Source organism: Lagenorhynchus albirostris, chromosome 3, assembly GCF_949774975.1.
Source record: "Lagenorhynchus albirostris chromosome 3, mLagAlb1.1, whole genome shotgun sequence".
NCBI classification, from domain to species: domain Eukaryota; kingdom Metazoa; phylum Chordata; class Mammalia; order Artiodactyla; family Delphinidae; genus Lagenorhynchus; species Lagenorhynchus albirostris.
Genome location: NC_083097.1, coordinates 84,990,417 through 85,002,707, shown reverse-complemented (window position 1 = coordinate 85,002,707; position 12,291 = coordinate 84,990,417). Strand labels below are relative to the sequence as shown.

Below are 12,291 nucleotides of genomic sequence, written 5' to 3'. Positions count from 1 at the left end.
ATAAATTTATTATTAAGAAATTCCTTCACTGACTCACATATATGGAGCTGAAAAAGTCCCCCAGTCTTCTGTCTGCAAACTGGAGACCCAGGAAAGCCAGCCATGTAGTTCACTCCGAGTCTGAAAGCCTGAGGACCAGGGGAGCTAATGTTGTAATCCCCAGATACAAGGCAGAAGCAGACTGATATTCTAGCTCAGCGGTTCAAGTTAGAGAATACATTCTCCCTTCCTCTACCATTCTACCGTTCTATGCAGTCCCTCAATGGATTAGATGATGCCCAACCACAATGGGGAGGACAATCTGCTTTATTCAGTCTACTGATTCAAATGATAATCTCATCTGGAAACACTGTCATTCCCAGAATAAATCTCACTTGCTCATGATATATTATCCTGCTTATACATTTTAAATTTGGTTTACTAACATTTCTAAGGATTGCTATACCCATGTTGATGAGGGATATTGATCTGTAATTTTCTTTTCTTATAATATCATCTGTTTTTGGTATCACTGTAATACTTGCCTAAGCACAAGAATTGGAAGGTACAGCCTCTTCCATTTTCTGGAAGGTTTTTTCTTTTTTTTTTAAGAATTGATATTTCTTCCACAATATTTTGTACAATTCATTAATAAAGACATATGAGTCATTAGTTTTCCCTTTGGGAAAGTTTTAACTATGAATACAGTTTCTTCGTAGACATAGGACTATTTGAGTTCTTCATTTCTTCTTGAGTAAGCTTTGGTCATTTGTGTCTATTAACATTTTTTTCGGTCTGTCATCAAACTTATTGGCATAAACCACTAAGTTTTAGGACGGTTTGTTACACAAGAACAGCTAATTGATACAGTCATTCATTTATTCATTAATTAATAAATGTATCTTTCAATATAGACTTAAAATGCCAATAATATTTTTTAGATTCAGTCACATACTTTGAATATGATGATATAACTGAACTGTAGGGAATCAGAAACTAGTATAGAAGAAAATTATGCTATAATATTTAGAGCTTAGTGTGATAAGCATTATCTTATTCAGATTTATTAGGCATTCACTATGAAAGTAGAAAGAACTTTCTACTTTTATACTAAGTACTACTTACTATGTCGTGCTATGTGGCACTTCCTATATGCTACTATGTAAGTAAGTAGCACTCTTCAAATCATAAGACATATTTAAATTTTTTTATACTATAAATATATGAAATTCATAGACCTCATCTACAGATCTAATTACTTTCTCTGGTTTATTCAACTCTAGCTACACTAATCTCTTTACCAGTTATATTTCATGCCTTCCATATTCCCACCTTTGGAGTCTTTGTAACCACAGATTCCTCTACTTAAAAAATCTCATTTAGGCTAATCCTTAGATGTTACCTCCACAGAAAGGCCTTCCTTAGCCACCTGTTAAAATTACAATTATCTCTCCTGTTCTGTGCGCTTACCCTGTGTAATTTTCTCACAGCATTATATGACAATATGCCATATACAGTTGACCCTTGAACAATATGGGTTTGAACTACATAGGTCCACTTACATCAAGATTTTTTTTAAATAAATACATACTATAGTACTACACAGTCTGTGGCTGGTTGAATCCAGGGATGTTCAACCACACATACTGAGGGCCAAATATAATGTTATACACAATTTTCAACTCAGTGGGGGTTGATGTCCCTAAAACCTGCATTGTTCAAGGGTCAATTCTATTTGTTTATTTGCTGTCTTGTAACCTCCTTTTAGTTTAAAAGCTCAATGAAAGCAGGGACTTTATTTTATTCTCTGCTTTGTTTTGCTTACTGCTTTATCTACAGTGGCTAGATCAGAACTTAGCACATCATAGGCATGCAATAAATATTATGGAACAAAGAAATGAAGGAATGCCCATTATATTAGGAGCTATAATTTTTTTTTTTTTTTTGCAGTACGTGGGCCTCTCACTGCTGTGGCCTCTCCCGTTGCGGAGCACAGGCTCCGGACACGCAGGCCCAGCGGCCATGGCCCATGGACCCAGCCGCTCCGCGGCATGTGGGATCCTCCCGGACCGGGGCACGAACCCGCGTCCCCTGCATTGGCAGGCGGACTCTTAACCACTGTACCACCAGGGAAGCCCGGAACTATAATTTTTTATAACAAGTAGAATACTCATTTATAGTTGAAAAATATGGCTTTGATTCTGTGAACTCCTACTACTAAATTTAAGCACATTACATAATTTTTCTGTTTTTATTTTATTAACCTCTTAATTTAAATGTTCAACTCTGCCATCATGTACATTAATTTCTTTTGCCTGAAATGTTTAAGTGTTCCAGTCCTCACTAATCACTCTCTTTCATTACTAATAAAATTCTTGTTCATTATGCTACATACTTCTTTATTTACTATACTAAACGGTCATTTGAAATTTATTTAATATTTTTTTATATTTGTGTTTTCTCCAGAGTAGAGTGACCAAATTGAGGGGAATCAGCCCTATTTTTTTATTAGCTAGATTAAGTCAGTGGCTCAACTTCTTTATCCTCAGACCATCATTGATGAAGATATGTCAGACATCTTATTGGGATCTGACATTTTGTGGTTGTGGATTGAAGGTTCTCCCTTTTATTTACTGGGTAAGAGCACATAGACGCTTGAAAAACTTTCAATTGGCTCTTTACCACAGTTCCATGTAATTTATCTAACATACAAAGGCCAAAAGTCAAGTATTTTGTCTGTAGTCTACCTAAAATTGCCACACTGACTAGAACTTCTAGGCATTCCCCTTGGATTTTCCTTCAACTGTCAAAATTTGACCGACCCAGACCAGCTATCTTCACATATAACCCATTCTTTACCACTTTCCAAGTGTCATGGTCCCTTACATCTCCTTGTGAATCATAAGATTTCCTCATCTTCCTCTTTTGTCTCAGAAATTTTCAAACCTCTAACACTAACAATTATGTTGCTTTCTTTTCTCTAGGGTATGGAGAGGGATAGGAGGACTTCAGGCCTCAAAGATGGATCAGGAAAGGAGATCCACCACAGTGATGTGGATGTAGGAACATCCTTGTCTTCTTTCTAAATACTGGGTAAAACAAACAAATAAAACTTAAAAACTAATATTTTTTGTCATTAAGTTACAAATGTCAACATTCACAAAATATTTATAGTCTCATTTGGTGGAAGAGTATTATTTCCCTGTCCTTAAATTTCATTTAAAAGTCTTTTTATTTGCCCTGTTCCAATGTTGACAGGGAAAGTAGATGAAACTTGAAGACAAGAACTATATACTTTATTTGATAACTATAACTTTGTCAGATAATGTGTCCTATGTAGAATAAATTCTTGTTATTGTTGAAGAAATAATTAAAAGAATGAAGTTTATTTCTAAAGCTATTTGTTTTTTATTTAGATAGGTTTAATATTGTTCCTTTTTATAATTCTAGTTTCAGTTTTTTTCCCTATTTTATTCAAACTTCATAAAATCCATTCATAGCCTCCCTCCATCTTACTCCCATCTCCACAGTGAAAAAATAGAACTTTTAAACTTTATATTTCAATATACACTTAATCTTATTTAACAGTGTCTTTTAAAAGGCTGTCGTTTCTCTTATTTCTGATAGACTTTTCTTGTGAATTCATCTGTGTAATGTGTCACACTTTAGAAACCACTTTACACATTCTAATTGGATCTAACACAGCAGCCTTGAGGAAGACCAAATAGTACTATCCTCCTCATCTTACCGTTGCTGAATAAGAGAAGTTAAAAAAAAAAGAAAAAAATATATATCTTAGTTCACAGACTGGGGTGGGAGAGAGAAGTAAGATCTTCTGCCCTATTTTTCAGTGCTATCTCTATTATATCAAGAAGCCACTCAGGAATAATACAGCAAGCTTTTCCAGTATTGCATGGTCAGCAATTATGTAAAAGAAGCCACTCACTTAAGACTACACACTCTAGGGTTTTGTATGAAATTTATATGAAATTCTAGAAAAGGCAAAACCATAGTTTGCTTTCTGGCAGATCAATGATTGTATAGAAGCAAGGGTGGGGGCAGGGATTGACTGCTAAGGAACACAAGGGGGCTTTTGTAGTGATGGGAGTGTTCTAAACCTTGACTGTGGTGGTAGTTAAATGACCGTTGCCCCGGTCTATCGAACTGCACACTTAAAATGAAGGACACTCTTACTTCTGTATTAGTAACATAAATATATAATTTGTTTTTCAAAATTTATTGCCCAGCATGCTTAATCAATTGACGTCTTTTATGTTTTGCCTTTAAATGCCTTGGTAACTGGGTCAGGTTGAGCACGTTGTTAAAAATGCAAAGCCATTTGTTTTTCTCCCATCTGACCTGATACACTAATCAGTAGGGCACTGTTGTGTTATTTAGAACAAGGAATGAGGTCAAATTTCTCCCTAGTGAAGAATAAATAGCAAATGTACTTCAAAAAGTACTTGGCATTTAATGCCTAATCCTTAAGATTACTTAATGTTTAAAAAAAATGGCCAAGACATGGTACTTTGACCAACATTTTTTGGTTAACAATTTTTATGTATAATGAGCCACATGCATTTTAAAATACAAAAGCATGAGCTCATTGGATAGTGGGTTGAAGCAATATAAGTAAAAAAGATTTTAAAAGAAGATAAATAAAGTATACAGAAGCTTAGGTTCTTTCTCATTGTTACTTCTCTTAGTCTTGTAAATAGCTTGAAACAATGAGTTTTCCCTCACCCATTAATATTTTTTCTGTGATACTAGTGCTGGTACTTCATAAAAATATTATGTAAAAATGTAAATATATAAAAGAAAAAAAGTAACATAATGAAACTACATGGATCCAATATCCAGTATTAACACAATCAGTTTTTCTCTAAGTCTATACCTGATCTCCATCCCACACACCACCCTAGATATTTTTTCAGTCAAATCCTAGATATCACTTATTGCATCCATAGATCCTTTAGTATGTATGTATTTAAGATACTTTAAAACTCATTATTCCTATGTTTTTATTATTCCTAAGGTAATTAATTATAATTCTTTTAATGTTATGAAATACACATTCAAATTTCCTCCAATACCTTATAGTATTTTAAATTTACAATCACTTTGTTTAGTGCATACTGCATTTTATTGGTATAGTTTAAATTGCTTTTAATTTATAAGCTTCCCATCTTTTTTCTTATAATTTATTCAATAAAGAAAGGGTATTGATTATATAATAATTTTGCACCTTCCAGATTTTGCTTATTGTATTTTTTGTATCACTTAAGATGGTCTGCATACTACTTTATTTCCTATAAAATAAACTTACATTTTAGAAAGCTGATAAATTTTGTTCTATTTTTTGATAATACTACTTAATAGGAGTTGTGAGCTTCCTACTGTAACACATGAAGAGGTACATTATGTCTAGTTTTCATTCTTATTGTTTTTATTAAGACTGATCTAACCAGCTAGATTTTCCTTTTTTCTTTACTATCAATATGAACTCAGAATGATACTAATATATATATATATATATATATATATATTTAGATGTTGGGGGTAGGAGTTTATTAATTAATTAATTAATTTTTGCTGTGTTGAGTCTTCGTTTCTGTGCGAGAGCTTTCTCTAGTTGTGGCAAGCGGGGGCCACTCTTCATTGTGATGCGCGGGCCTCTCGCTGTCGCGGCCTCTCTTGTTGCGGAGCACAGGCTCCAGATGTGCAGGCTCAGTAATTGTGGCTCACGAGCCTAGTTGCTCTGCGGCATGTGGGATCCTCCCAGATCAGGGCTCAAACCCGTGTCCCCTGCATTAGCAGGCAGATTCTCAACCACTGCGCCATCAGGGAAGCCCATTAATATTTTTACTAAAATTAAAATTACTGAGAAAATTTAAAATTTCCTTGTCTTTTTATTTATCATCTTATTTTAATTTTTTCATTTCTATTTTCATGTCTATTTATTTCTATTGTGGTAGAATATACATAACATTCTAATCATTTTTAAGTGTACAGAAAAATATAGAATATTTCATTAATTTTTCATATCATCCTTGCACAGGATCCAAGTTAACCTTCTCTATATCATTCCAATTTTAGTATGTGTGTTGCTGAAGTGACACTTTGCATTTCTTCTTATCTTTAGAGTAAAAGATATTATGGATATATCTGAATATCTGGCTTGGTTTATATCACAAATATATTGCATCTTAAAATTCTATTAATGAAGAATCTTACATCATTTAAACCTTTTTCATTGAAAATAGGTTTCACTGTTTTGTCATTTGTCTATTTGTTGATTATAATGTTTATCAGTCATGTATATTTTTTGGACAAGTTACATAACTAATATTAATTTTATCCTTTATTGATTCTATTTCATTAGTCACATTTAGGACTTTTCCCTTCTTTCAAGTTTATAGGTGCATTCACAAATATTTTTTTCTAATACTTGCAGTGTGAAGTTATCTTCTTGTCTTTTCTTCATATAGCTATGACATTATTCCAACACTATTAATTATACATAATATTTCTTGCTCACTGATTTCTGATGCTATATTTCTAATATATGAAGTTTTTCTTTGCAAATATATCTATTTTCAGATTTTCTATTCTGGTCCACTCATATTCTGATATCTTACTCTCTTAATTATAGAGGACTCAAATACATTTCATATGGGGTGGGGGTTAGAACACCCTTTTCATGGTTTACTGGTTTCTCTATTCTTTCTTGTCTGTCCTTTCACATAAATGTTATAATTAACTTTTGTAGCTCAAGAAAATAAAAAGATGGTGTTTTTATTGCAATCATATTAACTTTACAAATCAAATATTTTTACTGATATTCACATACACGATTGGTTTTGTAGGTTCCTTTAGAGCAGTTTTTATCAGATTTTGCAACATTATACTCACCTTATAACAAGAATTTGGAAGTTGTCTCCCCCTTTGTTTATGCTTTAAAATAGTTTAAGTAGTATTGGGATTATCTTTAAGTTGTTTAAAGCAATTCATTTGTGAAAGTATTTTGAGCTTAGGTCAATTTTTATCATAATGTGTCTTGATTTTGGCTGCTTGTGAAAACTTTCTCTGAGACATGATATTCCTTTGCAAAATGAAGATATAATTCTTAACTTATTTCAGAAAATTTTAGTAACTTACATTTTTTAATATTTATTTTTTGTCCTTGCTTTTTTTCATATGTATATATGTATATACAGATAGATACATAGATAGGTAGGTAGGTAGGTAGGTAGATATATAGATAGATATACATATACATATGAACTACTTTCTCTACTTTTTCTATCATTTTCTTCCTCACCCAGAACTACTGGAGATGAAAGGCCTAAAAATTATGACATTGTTGAAAAAAATTAAAGAAGACATAAAGAAATGAAAAGATAGTCTATGCTCATCAACTGGAAGAATTAACACTGTTAAAATGCCCATATTACTTAAAGCAATCTACAGATTCAATGCAATCCTTGTAAAAATCACAATGATATTTTTCACAGAAATGGAACAAAAAAAAATTCTAAAATTTGTATGGAACCACAAAAGACCCCAAATACCCAAGGCAATTCTGATAAAAAAATAACAAAGCTGGAGGTATCACACTCCCTGGTTCAAATTACAGTACAAAGCTGTAGTAATCAAAACAGCATGGCAGTAGCAGCAAAAGACTGACAGATCAATGGAACAGACTTTAGAGCCCATAAATAAACCCACACATATATAAACAACTAATTTAACACAGAGAAGCCAAGAACATACAATGGAGAAAGGAAAGTCTGTTCAATAAATGGTATTGGGAAAACTCAACAGCCACATGGGAAAGAATGAAACTAGACCACTATCTTACACCATACACAAAAATTAACTCAAAATGGATTAAAGACTTGAATGTAAGACATAAAACTTCTAGAAGAAAACATAAGCAGTACATTGTTTGACATCAGTCTTAGCAATATCTTTTTGGTTCTGTTTCCTCAGGCAAGGGAAATAAAAGGAAAAATAAACAAATGGGACTACATCAAGCTAAAAAGTTTCTGTACATCAAAGAAAATTATAAACAAATGAAAAGGCAGAACCAGGAGGGGAGGAGGGTGGTAGTGGGAGGAATAGGTAACAGGGGTTAACTGTATATTGAGGGATAGAAACTAGATTTTTGGTGATGAGTATGCTGTAGAGTGTATATACAGAAGTTGAATTATAATGTTGTATATATGAACCTTATATAATGTTATAAACCAATGTACCTCAATAAAACAATTAATTAATTAAAAAAATAGAGAAGCATCAAATGGATCTCATGGATGTGATTGAAAGCAGATCAAACATAGGATAGGGTATATATTGAATTCAGAAATACACCATTAGAAAAGATATGCAAATTAAAACAAAGAGAGAACAAAGAAGAAAAGCACAGCAAAACAAAACATAAAGGATACATGGAAATTGGTCAAAAAAGAGTCCCAGAAGGAGAAGACAGAGAGTTAAGATAGAAACAAAACTTGAACAACTAATGGCTGATAATTTCCCATATTAGTTGGAAGATATTGCCAGCTAATCCAAGTGGGATAAATACAAGGAAAAACATACCTAGATGTAATATAATCAAATTGTTGAAAATCAAAGATGAAGTGATTATATTAAAAGCAGCTGGGAAAAAAGCTATCTGACATTTACTGGGAAAAATATATGTAATTGGTAGTTAAGCTGTTAGTAGAAAATGGAAGTTAGGCAAAGATAGAAAGATATCTAAACTAAATCCAGTTAGTATGGGAGCCTGGCAAATATATTTTGCTGGATAGCTTTCCTCTTGTCCTCTCCCCCATATGGAGTAACTCAAGGAAAGTTCAGGAACTACATGGGAGAACAAAAAGATAAATTATTTGTACTGTGGGAAATAAGAATATTGACAGGTGAAATAGTTGCCTTAGGGACATATTCAGTGTTAGATTTTGGTGATACATCTCAGTGGAGATTTGAAGTAAGAAGGTGGATATGTGAGTTTAGATTACAGAGGAAATTCTTAGAATTCACACACAATATAATATCTTCTAAGAATAGGATGTAATAAAATATCTCAGATCGAGATAATTGCAAGATTGAAATTAAGAATAGTTTTAAAACTTATAAAAATATTTTTTGCCTGATATTCATACACTAAATTTTATATTCTAATTTGTGATAAATATTCTAGAATCCAGGAACATGGATTCCATGATTAAATTATAGCATCAAAAAACTGCATATACTGACACTGTCATATTCCCCAAGATTATTCCTATCCTGCCCATGATTAATTTTACTGAACTGTATAAATTCGAGAAAGCAAATCTAACCTAATTAAGTTGTTATAAAAAAATCATGTATATCACGTATAGTTTTATTGATAATATTATTTTCTAGATCACCCACTATTCTATTTCATCAGCTCTCTTAGGATAAACTTCCCTTGTGATCAAAGTGCAAATTTCTGTGTTCTCCTTTAGTAATTTGTTGCCTTAAATTTTACAAACTCTGAATCAAGTGACAGTGTTTTCTCATTAGGTTGCCTATCTCTTGCAGGCAGACTGGACTTCTCAACAGGTATTCTGTGCATTAAATTCATACTCAATTTGAATTTCTCTTTTTGCTGCCTCTATTGGGTTGATTTGTGTCCCCCCAAAAGATATATTAAATTAGCCTTAAACTTCAGGACCTCAGAATGTGACCTTATTTGGAAATAGGGTCTTTGAAGATGTAATAAGATAAAGTAGAGTGTGCCCTTAATCCAATACGATTGGTGTTCTTATAAAAAGAGGGAAAACATGGTGTAGACACAGACACGTAGGGAGTATGCCATTTATGGTAGAGGCAGAGATTAGAGTGATGCAGCTCCAAGCCAAGGAATGACAAGCATTGGCAGTCATCACGAGAAACTAGGAAGGGGCAAGGAAGGATTTTACTTCAAGGGAGCATGGGCCTGCTGACACCTTGATTTCAGACTTGGTCTCCAGAACTGTGAGATCATCGATTTCTGTTGTTTTCGGTCATCCAGCTTGCAGTACTTTTTTATTGTAGCCCTAGGAAAATAATACACTGCCTTTTTACTCAATTCCTTCACTTATTTTTATGTTTTGTGTTCATTCATTGTACAATATATATTTTAATCGAATTCCCCTTTTAATGAAATGAGGCAGAACTCTTTTGTCTTTCCATTCACCATCCATCCTATACTATAAAAACTTAAGATGTGAGTCATACTTCCAAGTAGCTTCCTATCTTATGGATGTTTTAAGACTTAATGCCCATGAACATTAATGAAAAACATAAAATAATAGAAACCTAAATTATAAATTACTTGGAGCAAACAACACCACTATAAGAATTTAGAGCTAGGATTAATATGTGTAGGCCAAAGTAAACAATAAATATTAAAAGTGTCAATAAGTCAGGATTTAAGCTGAAGCTTAAGGAGTGGTTAGGAAGGATTTCAGCTGGTAAGAGGAGAGGATGTTATTTCAGGAAGGAAGCAACTTGAGCAAGGTTAGGGTGATAGGCAAGTGCATTGTGTAAATAAATGATGATGCCGACTCTAGAGAAAGCTCCACAGTTGGGAATGGAAAACAATCTTGTCTAAGTGGGAGATAGAAAACTTGCAGGGACTATGAAGAAGGAAAAACATGAAGAGAGAAGTTTAAATCTATTTAGGAAGGCAACTGGGAGCTGTTGTAGATTTTTTCAACACTAGTAGAATAAAAGGACCTAAGGGATATTAATCCAGAGATAGTGTGCAAGATAAATTTGAGTCATGGAAAGAAAAGAGAGTCACGTAAGAGTCAAGAGAACAGAGCCTGAGAATTATTTTAAAAAACTGGTTAAAGAATACAGACCTCTGGTATTCAGTGACTAAATAAATGCTACTGACTTGGGAAGATCAGTTAAATTTTCTGAGTTTTTCTTGAAATTCTAATTTCTCTATTACTACTTAATTTCTCTCTTTCATTGTGACTGGATTTGAGCCATTGGCATCTATTTCAGGGATCTTTTCATTGATAATAAAAGATTTTTGCCTAACCTTGGAAGACCTCGTATAAACTTTTATTTTTAAAAGCACTTAACATCCATGGTGTATATTTATAATGCTCACTACCAAGCCTCAGTTTTGAAAGAAGGCCAAGTTTGAAATTTTCAGCTATGTTATCTTAATTTCCAAGCTGTGTTAATTTTGCTGACTGTAGAATATTCCTTTCCACCTCATTATTGTCTCTTTTCTTGAGACTACTCTAGCTAGCATGTGTGTCTGAGATAGGTGAACTCTACTTTCTTGATACTTTTTCCTTTGCATTTTACCTTCCTCATTCAATCTTTCCCTTTTAGAAAATGTAGCCTCTTTTATACACAGATTTCAAGGGGACTTCTCATGGCATAATTGATTTTGAGGACTCTCTGGCCTGATAATTCTGTTTGGATTGAAATTTATGCAAGTAATTCGAGACATCACTCAAATTGCAATATCATCAGTATTATATGGCTTTTTTTTTTTTTTGAGCAGCAACACTGAAAATCCATTAGGTTCATTTTAAGAAAAAAAATGGGTTTTTGTAGACATTTTCATTTTTTGAATATAAAACATTTCTTTTTCATAAAATATATGTTTCTAATGAACAGTCCTTTGAGCTATTTATGCAAATTTATATCAAGGAAAAGAAGCAGGCAGAGTCGAAATTGAAAGACGCTGAATATCCTATGTTCATTTGAGGGTCACTCAAGTATGCAGAAGGAAAAAGATTGATCAGGATTCAGAAAAATGGGATGATTGAAGATTGAAAAAAACATATTCTACAACTAAAAACATTTAGGAGATGGTTTGTTTTAAGATATAAAGTTCTGATAAGTCTTTGAATCAAAGCCAACTGGGCATCTGTTCCTTTTAAAAATCTCTATTTGCTGCTGAAAAACCAGCCTAAATAGTTACATGACAACCTGTATTACATTTTGAAACTTAAATTCTTGGGTTAGTAATTTTGCACTAGTCATGTATTATCCTTGTTAGAAATAGTATAAATACTTTGATGGTACTATTTTTTTAAAAAGTACATCCTGTAACTAACTTTTAACTGTATCAGTTGTATGAATATGAACTGTAATTAATATAACAATATAAACAAACATAAATTGTGTATTTTTTAAATTATATATTTTTTACTGACCACCTCTGTAATAAGAAACAAAATTTCATTCTCTAGCAGGAGTCTTGCTTTATTATTTTGTCATGAAAAGTGTATGTAAAAAACCCACTCATATGATAAATATCTATTGTTT

At 32.7% G+C, this 12,291-nt stretch overlaps 1 non-coding gene across 1 annotated transcript; it reads right to left on the bottom strand.

Moving 5' to 3' along the window:
• Window positions 1-5,991: 5,991 nt before the first annotated feature.
• Window positions 5,992-6,098, bottom strand: LOC132518902 (U6 spliceosomal RNA). The gene has a single exon (XR_009540026.1). It is a non-coding gene; the product is annotated as a U6 spliceosomal RNA (small nuclear RNA).
• Between the last annotated feature and the right edge of the window lie 6,193 nt (window positions 6,099-12,291).